Here is a 16328-nt window from a genome sequence, read left to right on the forward strand (position 1 = left end):
ACTTTTGTTCATATTTTGCCATAGATTTTCTGAGTTTGTGTTTGGTTTATGATTATGTTGACATGTTGGTATTTCCTTACTGATTTTTTTTTATCGACATTAAGTCATGGTGTCAATATCATATTTCTAAGTATCAATATCCAAGAGATAAACTGTAAGTAATGTGGTTGTCATGGTGACCAAGATATTTTAGCACTGTATATATGACACCGTTTCTAGTCCAGTATTTGTGAATATGACACCGTTCCTCCATCATCTTATTATTCTTTTGTTTTTACAGCAAGCCGAAAACTCGTCCTAGGAAGTCAAAAAAATCTTTGAGTAAGTATAAGTTTTTTTTTTAAACTGAATTTAGCTGATGAAGTTTAAATATAAAAAGAACTGAATTTTTATATAAGATCTATACTTTGTATGGTATTGCATCCACATCATATAGGGTTTTATACGATTTCCATATAATGTTGTAAAACTGTTTTGGAAATATACCATATCTTAATTGCTTAGGATTTCTGTTCACGGTTGTGTATTAGTCTCGGAGATGTACATAGTTACACTTTCCGAATGGAAATGATTAAATATTTGCATAACCAATTAAATAACCTGTTGATTAATTAACATCCAGAGAATGATATTTTTTAGATCTACGTAGGAAGCGAAGGCAGGTCGAGAATAGTACCCGAACACAGAGGAATAATGGGACACGGCTGTGAGAATGGCTTTCCGCATTTGTATATGACATTGAAATCGATGAGTTAAATCACGTGACATTTGTCTGCAATAAATCCGATATGATGTAAATAACTTGATCTTACCATGTAACGTGGAAAATTTGCGATCCACCGAATATGTGGGATAATTACAATGGATTAATGCAAAGGTAAATAAACAACAATAATGAAATACACGACCGCGAAAATTTAGTCCGTAAAATAATGAGACAAGTGTGTGTAAAATGTCTTTTAGTATCAGGACGTGTTTACGTTTGACTCGCGAAAGTTGCCAAATGTGGCGAATGTTTAACAATTTGATTGATATTTTTTTATTTATTTGTTTGTTTACTCTATTTCAAATTCTACATGTTTTTTATGATGTATGTTAATTTTTAATGTTTTGTTACTTGTTAATTAATACCCTTTGAATTTTATTAATTCAGATAGATTCATGGGAATTTAACTGCATGTGCCTTAATTTAACTGTAATTCAAGAGATTGTAAAGTGATGTAAAATTTCCCACCGTCTATTTGCGTGTCTAGATCGAATTTTGCCATGAAAATTATCTCGATCTACACAAGTACCTGACGTCGTTTGAAATCATTCAAAAACAGTTACTGAATTTCGGGGGAAATGTAGCTCCCCGTCTGTTTTTGATATTTATTTAGACCAAGTCTGATATTTCTCAGACGTGTCCTAGGTTTTAACATTTCACATAATTAGCTAGTCCTAGAAGGAGGAAACAGCTGCATGATCAATTTTGATTTATTGTTTGATCGTACCGAATTCTGCATACGCATCTACTATTCACGTGTGTGTCTTTTGCACAAACTTTTGAAAGTCCAATATAATTCTTATAATTTTTAACTTTTTTATCTTGTTATTATGACCTTTTTATCTAATAAATGAGTACCTTGATTTGGCTATGTTTTGGTGTCATACTGTTGTAAAACTTCGTCTTCTGAACCGTAAGTTCTAAAACCAATACTTGACCTAGATATGACCTAAAGTTAAATGATATGACACACGAAGTGAACTATATCTCACTGATCACCTTCGACGTCACAGAGGCCAAAATACACAGCACTCTCAACATGTTATTGATTTTTCCATGACTGGTTAATCTAACCAAATAAACTAACATATATTTAAAAGTAGTAAAGCAAATACCTAAATGTTAACAGAATCTGAATTCAAACACAAATTCAATGAAAATGTGATAAAATTAATATGAAAGAAAGAAACATAGGTAGCAGTAAACAGTTAATTTGCATTTTTCCTGAAATTATTTGTCATGTTTGAGATATACAGGTATAGCAGATTGGTTATGGAAAATACATCATTACATGTATATATATTTATTAACTATATAACAATTACATTAACAGTAGAGAGATGAAATTTGTGTAAAAAAAAATTTCCTCTGATTTCTGACATTTGATTGTCATGGTTACTTACTGAAAAAATGCTAAAAATGCAAAAATACTGCTAATTCCAACCCAACACTACAACTTTCTAGGAGAAATTTAATTCTAAACACCTATCTTACAATCAACAACACTGTCATGGTAACAAAGTACTTACATTTCAGCAAATTCCAACTCGGAAATTCTTCATAACATGACCACATGTGAACACTATGAAAATTTCACTTCCTGTAAAGCTAGTTTCTGGTGCGTAGACACAGATTCGAGACTGCCCAAATAGTAATCTCCAACACAAAGCTAAAATATTATCCTGAAAAAAATGAAACCCCACATTGTCCACTTTAACATGACAGAACCAATTTTAGCAAGGGTTTTTTTTTCATTTTTAATTAAAACCTTTATAATGGGGTAATCTAATGAGCAAAAAAATCACCCATGGCCACACCGAGAAACTGTGTACTGCTACCTTATACATCACAATTAGTTTTTTTAATTTCATTAAAATCCCTCTGAGTGTCTCGAAAATGATCACACGAACAAAATGATATATCGCTTTACTGTGTATCTCGAATAGCTATCGAGTAATATAGATTTTCCCGCATGGTGTGTTTTGACCAATTCTGCTCTCAAATTAGGAAGAAAGGGAGGTAATTTGAAAAATTAAAACCTCAATAAGTCTTAAATTTACTTGAATAAAGTTGCAATTGAAACTGAATCAAGTAGTTTGTGCTTCTGTGAATTTAGATAACTGAAAAGCAGATTGATACTACATATATAAAGTCTGATGTTATGACGTCATGGTAACAGCTGATGTCATCATTACTATGACGTCATCAATTGCTAATGATGGCTTCACCAATGCACTGTGATGTCATAGTGAAGGCTAGAAATCCCACAAAAACTTTAAATTAGCATCTGACACATTTCTCGAAAGTAATTAACAGTGATATGACATAAGATATTCTTAAATGTCATGTGTATGACAGCACAAACACCTATGATTACTGCCCCCCACCCTTCTTCAAGTGTAATATTAGAAACCCTATAACATTGCAATATTGTTCGAAAAACAGTATTTTTTACAGCAGTAACTATGGAAATGTAATTTTATGACAATATTAACATGATTGTATGCCCAATCTATGAGAAATACACACACATTATTGAGTAAAAATCATCAAAACAGAGAATTTATCCAAAATTCAAAAACTCATACTTTCCTTCTTAGTTACCATGGATACCACACCTTAAACTATTGGAATTGCCCTATAATCCAGTCTAAATACATTCTAAGGTTGTTACTGACTTATTTTATACCTGTTACCTACTGTAAAACAGTTTTCAAACTGACACCAAGCCTTTTGAAAACAGCTGAAATTCTCACCCACAAGAGCACCCAAATTACCTCCCTTTATGCACCCCTGATGAAATTAAAATAAAATCATTATGAACAAGTTTCAGTGTGTTTTTTATGTATTTATAGCAATTATGGAAAGGATTAAACTTAATCAAACATAGTAAAGCACATTTTAAATAAATAATTTTTTTTAATGTGCTATAAGGTAGCAGTAAACAGTTAATTTGCATTTTTCCTGAAATTATTTGTCATGTTTGAGATATACAGGTATAGCAGATTGGTTATGGAAAATACATCATTACATGTATATATATTTATAAACTATATAACAATTACATTAACAGTAGAGAGATGAAATTTGTGTAAAAAAAAAATTTCCTCTGATTTCTGACATTTGATTGTCATGGTTACCTACTGAAAAAATGCTAAAAATGCAAAAATACTGCTAATTCCAACCCAACACTACAACTTTCTAGGAGAAATTTAATTCTAAACACCTATCTTACAATCAACAACACTGTCATGGTAACAAAGTACTTACATTTCAGCAAATTCCAACTCGGAAATTCTTCATAACATGACCACATGTGAACACTATGAAAATTTCACTTCCTGTAAAGCTAGTTTTTGGTGCGTAGACACAGATTCGAGACTGCCCAAATAGTAATCTCCAACACAAAGCTAAAATATTATCCTGAAAAAAATGAAACCCCACATTGTCCACTTTAACATGACAGAACCAATTTTAGCAAGGATTTTTTTTTCATTTTTAATTAAAACCTTTATAATGGGGTAATCTAATGAGCAAAAAAATCACCCATGGCCACACCGAGAAACTGTGTACTGCTACCATATCATAAACTACAAGGAGAGTAGGACCATGTGATCGGGAAAGGTAAGCGTCTTCTGTTTCATCGACGACACGCGCTATGATAATCTTGGTCATTCCAAGTAAGTATTATCATATTACCCAATGAGATCAAAGAAAAAAACAAGGAAACCACTATGTATAATAACGAGCATTTATCATATCAAGCTTCATATCTCACAAAAGATAAAATATCATGGTGTTCATAAAACTTCCCTATAAACGTCTGCTTGTGTACATTATTTAGAGCTTCTGTTTAAAGGATATCGGACCGACGTCTTTAGAACCATAAGTAGTAAATGATTGAATAAAACACTAATGGTTATCACATCAACAGCAGTTAAGCTTGTATTGTCTTTATCATCGCGAACTTGGTTTCAGCTAAGTATAGATAACTATGCATTATGATATGTATGCTTAATATTCGTTATAATCTCGTTATAACCATATCATTACCCTACGATACCTAACAATATACTCTGCAATATATTTATGTCGTAAATACGTTATACATCAAACGTAATAACAACTCTGATTTAGGAGAATAACGTCACATGACTATAGGCAGATAAGCATTATGCTCTTCGTGTAGATCTGTCTTATACACGGAAGTGCATTCGACTGTTTTGCTTAGATATATGTATATATATAATATATATGTATATATATTATATATATGAATATTATGTATTTGATCAATACAGAAGCATACTCTCAGAGTCAACCTTTGCATTATTTCGTTCGATAATTACTATAAATTCTTATTTTCGCGTACCTTAATTTTCATGGTTTTCAGAAGAGATACTTACTACTTTGTGAAAAATTGAATTCCTTGATAATATAATTCAATATTCATGTATGAAGAGTGCCAAATAATTTAACAGTATATATTTTGCCTACAGGCCAGTGTCGTTCCAAATCATTGAACCTGTTTAATATATTCAATATAATATGAATATTGTTGTGAAATGGTCTGTCTGTTACCAGTTTTAAAATTGGAATTCGTTTCCAAAGCTATATAATACACTCGCGATGAAATTGTAGATAAACAGACTTGACCATGTTGTACAAGCTTGCTCCTGGTGTGAATGTAGTGTCAGCTCTCTCTTAAACATCGTTAAAATGTCTGATTACATATTTATACAAAAGTTAAAATCATTAGGTAATTTACATCGCAATGAAGTCAGTTATATACGTATGATGATGGGAAAATTCAGAACTTTATGATTGAGAAATAACTTAACATCTTAGCAGCTTGAAGGTCAAATAAGCCACCTTGAAAAACACACATTTATATTCTAACGACGTCGTTTTGTTAACCTCATAAACTGTTCTTAATGAAAGTGAAAATGTTGTCAAATGTCAGTATACTATAATATGATTTCATTCTCACTGCTTGAATAAATGTTTTTGATAGGCACTTCATAGCTGAATGGTTTTCCTATAACTAATGTCCTGATCACTAATGCGTAGTTGTTAGTCACGCCGTGCAACTCATTTCCTTTTACTTTCCCCGGGTATCTACACATCCACAATGTCGCGTGAGATATAAACTACCGAGTATGTCGTTAATGAATACTTATCTTAAAAGGGCATTAATTCAAGTTATTTTGAGTTGTGATAAGAATGTCGAACAGGATATCGAAATACGTACTGTTTAATGAAATGTTGGGAAAGTTTTACGATCGTTGTCAAGATTTATGTCTTTGTATGGTAGAAAGCTGGATGTGTTTGATGTTCGTTTGTTTGCCTGTTGGTTCAGTTGTTGTACACTTTCTTGTCATTTGAGCACGTGACGTTACTTATTTTATTTAGATTTACCAATATTAACATTGCAGGTGTCGTTGATGAAGCAAAAGACGAAGACCCTTCCGGACCGACCACCTGATCTTATTCGCCTGTACGTTTATTGACTTTTTGAATTAAGATTATGATTTTCTTTACATGTGGGTATTTTCTTGTCATTTTGATAATGAATTTACAATCGCTCACACGTGGTTGTTACATCATGTTAAATCATCTGACTATAATTATTCTGTTCCGTCCGTCGTCGTGCGTCGTGCGAAAGCTTTCCATCAAATGACTTCTTCTCAATAAACAAAAGGCCCAAGGTGCTGATCATTTGGCAGTGGCATGCCGTGATATAGGCCTACCAATTTCGTTAAAATGAATGACCTTATCCAACTTTCAAGGTCGCTTGGGTCAAATGTGTTGAAATTTTTTAACTTTAACACGTTTTTATAAACAAACGGCCTATTATGTTGATTTTGGGCAAGTAGCATGCTGAGGTTTAAGGCCACAATATTCTTTCAAATGCATTTCCTAAACCTAATTCCAAGGCCACAGAGATCAAATGTGTTAAAATCTGCCATCAACTTCTCCTCAGGAAACAAGGTTGCTGATATTTCTCCAGTAACATGTTGAGATATTAAGATAAATGATTACCAACTTTGTTCAAATAAACGACCTTAACCAAGACTCAATGTCTCACGTTAAACTCTTCAAACGATTTCTCAATGACCAAAAGGACCTGTTGCATGCTGAGATGTAGAACTACCATATTTCTTCAAATGAGCTTCAGCTATTCTTTGTACTGTTAGGGTGAAATAAAGAGAAGATTAGAATGAATCAAAGAAAAAATATAGGTATGCCATTATAATGAATTTACAAAACATGCAATTGTTTTTTATAATTAGATATTGAAAGAGATCAAATTTCAAACGTAAACAATACTTAGATCGAATGTTTCTCACCATGCATGAATTAAGCGATGCGGTATCTAGGAGAGAAAACTCAAATTACACTTTTACATTTTACATTTTTAATTCAAATTTTTGTGTCATGATCTTCGAATAGGTAACTGTCACTGCCGTCCCTTTAAAATTCGTATCTTAAACATCTATCGTTTAGAGAAAATGAAAATTGGACTTTAACCTGAGTGAGAACTGTTCTATATTCCAATGACGTGGTCAGTGAATGGTACTGAATTACAGGGAGTTGCTATCAGATTATGTATCATTTTTATACAAATAAACATACGTATGGAAATGCTTCATCGTTCGTTTACCCATAATTCATGTTATCGCATGTGTGTACAAAGTTTAAATCTATCAGTATCGTCATTTTATTTACATTTCGCGAGATAATAATTGAAATTTGCATTGATGAATATATTTCTATTTTGGTATCTAATCCAATGTCCCAATCACGACAAAAAACCACATTTACATGAAAATTGTAAACATTACGGCAATATTGATAATAAAACTAATACTGCAAAACTTTGAAACAATAAACGAAATAAAGAAAAGATTCAAATTAACATCTGTTTCATTGTTTTTCTTCCTAAACATCACATGAAGTTATTGTTATGCAAACTTTTGTATTGAAAATAGGGAGTTCTAAATTCTTAAACATACATTGTATATCGTAATTACATATAAAAATTAAAAAAAAGAATGGGTTATCAATCAATAATACACGTTATAGAGATTGCTGACTGACTCTTTCTTCGAGGGTATATGAACATATAAAGATATGAACATACGAAATATTTACACATAGACTCCCAACAAGTACAAGTAGGACCAGATGTTCCGGAGGGGAAAGCTCCTGCTTCAGCGACAAAACCTGCCATTCAAATCTTGGTAAATCCAAGTAAATAGTATCATATTTCCAAATGAGAACAAGGAAAATAACAACGGAAACACCATATATACTAAAGATCTTCTATCAGGTCAAGATTCATATAAAAAGAGTGTTTTCATTGACGACCGTAAATAGGATAATTTCCATCAACCTGCATCCTATTAAACCAAAAAACGAAGGTTCACTAATTCCAATCCTTGATTAAATATTACTATCCCCTTTTGGTGGGTAGGATAATTGGCGTCCAGTTATTCTGAGGTTGGGTAGGGTAGTTTGTCAGCACTTATAAAGTTGTGTGATGGTAAAATGGGTTATCCGTTAAATTCTGTGACTCCTGCCCACTTTATCCGCTTTTGACAGTTATAACCTCCACACCCTTAATCTCTAGATAGTTTATATTTGTCTAATTTTTACTCCAAAATTTGACGTTCTGAATAGCATCAGATGTGCACCCAAGATTAAAGTATCGACTTGAAAAAAGCTTACTAAACTGAATGGCCCAAATGATGAATTGCGTTTTTATTCATCGGCATTTAAAAGTAGCAAGTAAGCCCCAGGGGACTAGAAAGAAGACCTAACAGCGTAATGCTATAATCTGACAGGTAAAAATGTCAAAATCAATTGTGTATGTACAGGGAAATATTAAACTGTTATGTGTGTCCTTTTGTCCATGTTTTTTTTAATTTTTGTTGTTTTGGTTTGTAAAAAGTTATAAAAACGATGCATTTTTATGGACGTCATAACATGGTCTATGACATTTTCAATTGATCATGTTTCCACGGTGTCGATTTTCGTGATTTCATTCCATTCCCGAACAAAGCGAAAAGAAGAAACCACAAAAAAGTATATTCTAAACTTTCTCTTGAATTATAAAGACCGTGTGAAAAACATAGAATGGAAAATTGTAGTTTACTGTGAAAATACGAGTTTCGAGAAAAGGTCTGACACCAAAATGGAATTAATATTATGAAAATAACGTCACGTTCCGTCAAATATTAAATTGATTTTGTCTGGCATTTGAAGTAAATAAGCTCGCGTCCTGCGAACGACATTCCGAGATCTAACCTTAGAGATAGGTAAATAAAATACATATACCACCTTGTTTATACATCTTACATATACATGTAACTATATCTTACAAGTTTGCTATATCCATGTAAGCGAATCTTTGATATAATAATTGATAATTTATTAAGAAATTGACAAACAACAATATGCATTATATATATATATACAGAAACCAAAATCAACAGCTGTCTTGGTCTAGATCTGTCACCATTCTTTTTAACTACTATGTTTGTTTATGACTTGTGCAGTCAACCGGCTAATTCAACTTACCCTTTCAAATGTAATTACCTAGGATCGGTTAAAACATACCCCATTACACTACATAATGTTCATACCTTTTCCTTAGAACATCACACTACCACTTTAGCTCCGTGTTGTAGTCATGGCCGCATCAGTGAGCGTTGGGTTGCTATTTCTGTTGGTGTTAACGGTGTCCGTTTCAGCCAAATCTATCAATAGTAAGTATCCTTAATTCAATGACGCTTGTGTCATATCAATGAGTTTCACTGTAAATATCCTTAATTTCAAAATACGATTTAGGTGAGATAAAGAGTAATGTATTTATTTCAGTATATGTTTGAAGACCAATTTGCGCTTAAATACATTACTTATGTATGATAAATAAATCAACCATTTTGCAAGTAAAATGTTTAAATTACTGCATATTTTCTTTATTATTTTCAGAACTAAAAGAAAAGAAAGAAAATAATGAAATTACAGTTCTTGCTAAGAGAATCCTCGCACACTTGCAAGGTAATATTAAATATAATCAGTTTCCAATAACGTCACTTTGGCTAACCCAAAAATGCCATAACCTGCTAGCTATGCCATTAACTGACCATTAACGAAAGTATATAAAATTAAAACTGTGTTCACAAAATACGTAAATACGCTTTCAACCATTATGTATATCAGCCATTTCGAAGGAATATACACATATTTTTTTATGCTGCAAAGTACATTTGAGCACGATATAGGAATATGCACAAACTAGTAAGGAGAACTGGAGAAATGTCCAATATCCAAAATATATAAAATTAATTGAAGGATGGAATAAGTCCAGTCATAAACGCAGTTCATGTTGTTGCGATTTTTCTATCGATTTTATCAAGCTTAACCCGTTTCCACATCAAAAAGTTCGAGATGTATGAATTGGGTAGTCTTCTATTTATCTTTGACGAGTGTGGTCTCCTATGGACATGCAAATAGCGTAGTCTTCTATGGATTTGTGAATAGGGTAGCCTATCATATATTTGTGAATAGCGTAATTTATTATATATTTGTGAATAGCGTAATATATTATATATCTTTGAATAGCATAGTCTATTATATATTTGGGAATAGCTTAGTCTCCTAAAACTTACTGAATACCGTAGTTTTCTATAGATTAATGAATAACACAGTCTAAAATGGATCTGTGAATCTGACGGGTCCCCGATAGACCAAAATATTTTTTCAACGTTGAGTACTACACAAACCTTTTTATGTTTCAGTATCTGGCATATATCAGGTTAGATGCTTAACTGAATTGTCATATTGATATGTAATGAACCATTTACAATATAAATGTGGTGAAGGATTGAACATTGGTCAACATTGTACAGTTTATTTATATCAACACGATTCGAAAAAGGGAGATAATATGTTCTTATCTTGATACATTTTTAGACTTCCTGAAATTTGTTTGTTTGGTCATAAATTGATTCAGCATATGATAGTTTAAAATTGGAGAAATGAAGAGTATGTCTTGATATCAGAAACTTAATTATGTTATCCTGAAAAAAATTATCGATTTACCGCTGTACAAAAAGCTCGACGATCCAATTTTTATCAATGTTTTGGTAGGATCTATCAAATGAATTATGTAATTTATGTTCATATAAACGATTCATTGTCTTATTTCGCAATAAATAGATATAATACAAATACAAAAAAAGGCAAATATATTTGTATTCACATTATTACGTGTCTACTAACCTGAAACAAAACCTTTATCAGTACCTATTCTTAAGGATTTGGAATGGAATAACGTCTGTTTATAATCAAGAAAACTATTGCGATATTTTTCCAGATCGAGCGTCCCACAAAGCGGAGGGGTTCAATCGCGAACTCACTGACGACCTGAAGAGAAGGGTATCAAACTTGGAAAAGAAAGGTTTTTTATTCCTTTATTTTATTTCTATGGAACATCATATCTTTCGCATCGTTCGAATTTGACTTCATTCAATAAGAAGCATTTAGTAATACCCTAAACGTCATTATTATTGGATTTTATAGATAGCTTATGACAAGGTAAGCGGTACAAAGTGTAGCAAGGATGTATTAGGACATTCCAGCGTGATATTGCACAAATCTGATATTGATTTTTGTTATTAAAAGCTAGTAAAAGGGAATTATATTCATAAACTAGGAGATATTTCTATTCTTCTCATGATACGAAACTTTCATGAAAGAAATGAAATACATCAAGAAAATACCAACATGACAACATAATCATAAATCAAACTTAGATTCCATAAAACAAGGCCAAAATATGAATAAAAGAAAGGGTTACACGGAGATTTTTTTGAAAAGTACAAGGAGAATAAGACCATGTGTTCCGGAAGAGTAAGCTTCTTCTGCTTCATTGACGACACCCACCATGTAAACCTTGATCAATCCAAGTAAGTAATGCCACGTTCTTAAATGAGATCAAGGTATACAACAACGGAATCACAAGGCCAACTAACGAGCATCAAATATGTCCAGGTTCATTTTGCACAAAAGAAATAGAATAATTCTCCATGGGATCACCATGGCGAACAAAAAACTTTCCCATGATTTTCATCAACTTGCATTCGAGTTTGTCAGTTAGTTGACGACTTCTTGCACGAAAATCGTGATAATTGGAACAGGCCTTTGAATATCAAATCAACTGTGACATGGAAATACCATAGGTTGGAAATGCAGGTATATTGCTAATCAGAAATGGAAAATTCACAATATGGAAATTGAAATCACCATGTTTATCATACTACTTGATGGACACCTATCCATGTTGACTTCGTTGTATGAAAAGATAAGCAGACGATGTAGAAGATTCTGTCGTATCTTTCATTTCCAGTTCTGGTCGAGGTATACAATGGACGTAGTCAATAGATTTCTTGTTATTTAAAGACAGGACGTCATCAATATATCTGAAGGTGAAATTAAACGACTTTGAAAGGATTTTGTGACCTAATTTGATAAGCTATTCAATAACTTCAGCTTCGTATGAAAACAAAACAAGTCAGCCAAAAGAGGGGCGCAATTGGTTCCCATAGGTATGCCAATAGCGTGTTTGAAGATCTTACCACCAAACACGAAGATGCTGTCAACCAAAAACTCGATAATTTTTATGATTTCATCCTCCATATATTTCTTCTTTGATTCGGGATGTACATTTCTGCTGGAGGATTGATTGGAAACCTTATAAAAAGAGGAAATGTCCGCAATTTTGCTATATTTGATCCATGTTTATCTCCTATTTACGCAAAATGTTCTAGTAACACAAATTATACAAATATCTTTAATGTGTTTTGCAGCCTTATCCCTTGTTGTTCGATCTACTGCTTCGACACCCAGAGAATTGCCGAGCAATATTAGAAACTTTCTGAAAAAGAAAATGAAGTCAGGTATGTATCGAATATATGGAATTCTCTTGTGAAGAAACCAAAGTGTCATCATAAATTTACTCAAAAGCAATAAACTAGGACAAAATAAAACCACAAGGAGAATAGGATTAGGTGTTCATTAAGAGTACGCATTTTTCATTTAGTCGACGACCTCCGCCATGTAAATTTAATCAATTCAAGTACGTAATGCCACGTTCTCAAATAAGAACAATGTATACAATAATGGAAAAAGGAACATACAAACTAACTAGAATATTTCCAAATGAGTTCACTAAATTATCCCGATAATTTTCATTAACCTTTCAAAACTCCGTGTTATAATTTTTTTTCTGTGAGTTGACGACATCTTTCACGAAAATCGTGATATTGGAAACAGGCCATTCAATATTGAATTAATATCTCACGTAAACAAATGACCCATAACAACATATATATAAAAAATTTAATATAGATGATAATTTTTAGATTTTTTTTTATCAGTGTCTTTGAATTGAGTTTGACATTTTTTTTAAAAAACAGAACAAAATCGAAATTTAAATCATGACATTTAATTACAACTTTTGTTTTTGTTTCTTGGTGCTTATATGGCACAATATCAACGTCATTTGATAACACACCTGTATAATGTTGTGTCTCACTCTACGGATATGAGATCAGTACAAAAGATATACAATGAATACTTGTTGACGAGTCCTAGAAGGACGAAATCTCCGTGGTGTAATCAGTATTTATATAACAATAATAATTGTACGTTAATGACCGTAGGAATTATCCAACAACTGATCAGAGTATATCATGGCTAAATCAGATGATCTGACCACACATGGACAATGTACAAGGTTTACCTGCCCCAATATAGTCTATTTAACTGTCAATTCAAGTTGTCTGCAGTTATCTTTCTTTAACAAACATTGAGCAAACATTTTTTTATTGAATATTATCAAATTACTGTTGATGATAAAGATTTTGAATAGCATCATTATTACCAATATATACCATTGATAAAGCAAAATGGATACTTACCAAATTTCCTCTGTATATTTCTGATTAAATAGTATAAGTATGCAAATACTCTGGTATCTTTATTTCTGTAAAAACCGGATTGCTTCATATGTACCTTGAAATCGCAGTGGTAGGAGAGAATGCATAATGATAGTGAACGCATTTCCACTCGATTAAATAATTTAAAAAATGAGATATTTTGGGCTAACAGGAAGTAACTTTAAATCTGCAATAAACACCAGGGAGTTTGATATTTTCGATGCAAAATATGTTGATATCACAATTTTTTCACAGGGTATTTAACATTTGCTGATAATTAAAAGTCAATTAATCATTAGCCTGAACATTTTGTAAATATTTTTCAAAAATGGACAAGGATATTATTATTTACACATGTTTACACACTACATGCAAATGGCTTATTGATGATCTAAAAGATCTTGTAACATAATATTAACAAATTTTGGAACTTTAATGTATTTGGGGTTGTAGTAAAAGACATTCATACTGATATAGTTTAGTCAATGCTATTTTGAATATTTTTTCTTTATTGAAAAAGATATATCAAATATATATGATGTGCGTTTCAAATAAAGCATAATTTTCCTTTATTCAACAGCAAACATATTGCGGGCGTAAAACAACTTGACTTCCTGTTGCTGATTAAGTCCTCGTACCCGAATATTTTCTGGACTACCATTCCTGGTTCACTGGAATCCGCGTGAAAATTTCCAATCCACGAAAAAATAAAAGGACAATACCTTAACTTTTAACATTCTTTAACACAAATCTTTAATGATATTCTATTATATTTGTATATATTTCTTTCCCAACATTATTTCTCTGTCATTAAACCAGCAGGATTTTGAAAGATTGTTTCTGTTGTTTATTCAACTGATTTTATTTTCTTTTTGTGGTCAAAACTAAACCAAACAAACAGGGCACGAAATTAAACACTGTTATTAGTTAAAGGCGGAAGTAATTAATTCCTGGTATAAACCTTCATACACATTTCTGGTGTTCTTACATGTTTATGTAGTAAAATTAATATCTCACATGCTATAGCTTCATCATATAAACACAAACACAGTCGATCAGACCTTTTATACTCTCTAACCAGATGCAATGTGTATACATACATTCATTGGTATTCTCTCTCAAATCGGTAATCGAGGGCAACAGAAATAAATACAAACGAATATTTTACATATAGACCTTTGGAGACAGACATACGTTATGAAATGAAAAAATGAAATGTTTTTTCTTACATTAAGCTTCAAAACAAAAAATTACTGATCTTTCTCCTTTGCTATTTTCATACGTCCGTAGAAGACGCATTACGTGATCACGTGAGCGGACTGGCTGGCGGGCACACGTAATAACTCGAGTATTTTTCAACAGGTCAACTTCATATGGAAGTTTATTACCATGATAGCTCGGACAGGTTTGGTCATCGTGATTTTCTAACCATATTTCACAGAGTTATTGCCCTTTGTTCAATTACCAAAACAGTGGCCACTCGATATCGCAAGAAGTTATAAATCAAATCTTCAAACTTTCTAGGAAGGTTCATTACTATGGTTGCTCGGAGGAGTTCAATAGCCGAAATTTTCGGCACAAATTTTACAGAGTTATGGCCCTTTATCTAATTACATTAACAGTATCCGCTTAATATCACAAGCAGTTTTCAACGGATCAACATCATGATAGCTCCGACAAGTTTGATCACCATAATTTTCGGACTGTAATTAATGGATATTGTTTTATCATCATTATGTATATTCAGTGACCCCTAGTTTTATTCTAAGTCTTAAAAGATATTACGTGTATATACTTACATAACGTATGTATATTTACACCCGACATAGCGACCCCCTAGATTAATTCTAAGTCTTAAAATATATTACGTTTATATGCTTACATAACGTATGTATATCAACACCCGACTCAGTGACCCCTAGGTTAATTCTAAGTCTTAAACGATAGTAAATGAGTTTACTTATATGGCGTATGTATATAAAAGATGATAAATATTGGTGATTTATTGAAGACAATATAGATATAATGAAACGTAAACAAAACGTAAGCAATTAAAGTTGAATACAAACCGGGTAGCAGTTACATGATACCAAATCCTTTTTTTTCACTTGTTTATCTGTAAAGCTTCGGAACGTCAAACCGTCATATCTTACTGCATCAGTTTATAGGTACATAATACAGCGGGTGTTTTTGTTTAGCAAATATACATAACGTGCAAGATTAATCAAAAAAAGCAATAAGAAAGCATCAACAACAAACATAGAAAAGACGGAGACTCTTAATTACAAAATTGACAAGTTACAAGAAAATAGAACAGTTGATATTGAAGAACTATTCAAGTGATATGACGTCATTACAAGCCACTATCGTAATCGTATTTCCAATCATTTACTTGTCGTGTTTTAAGAGAGCAGCACAGTAGCATATATGACTAAAAATACCAAAATGCTAAGGAGTACATCAAAATTCAAAATTAAAAATGAGTTATAATGTAGCATCACTGACGAGTCCTAGAAGGACGAAGCAGCTGTATGATGTAGCATCACTGAGGGGTC

Source organism: Ylistrum balloti, unplaced genomic scaffold (assembly GCF_031769215.1).
Source record: "Ylistrum balloti isolate Yb309-2 unplaced genomic scaffold, AGI_CSIRO_Ybal_v1 Utg370418, whole genome shotgun sequence".
Taxonomy (NCBI): Eukaryota; Metazoa; Mollusca; class Bivalvia; order Pectinida; family Pectinidae; genus Ylistrum; species Ylistrum balloti.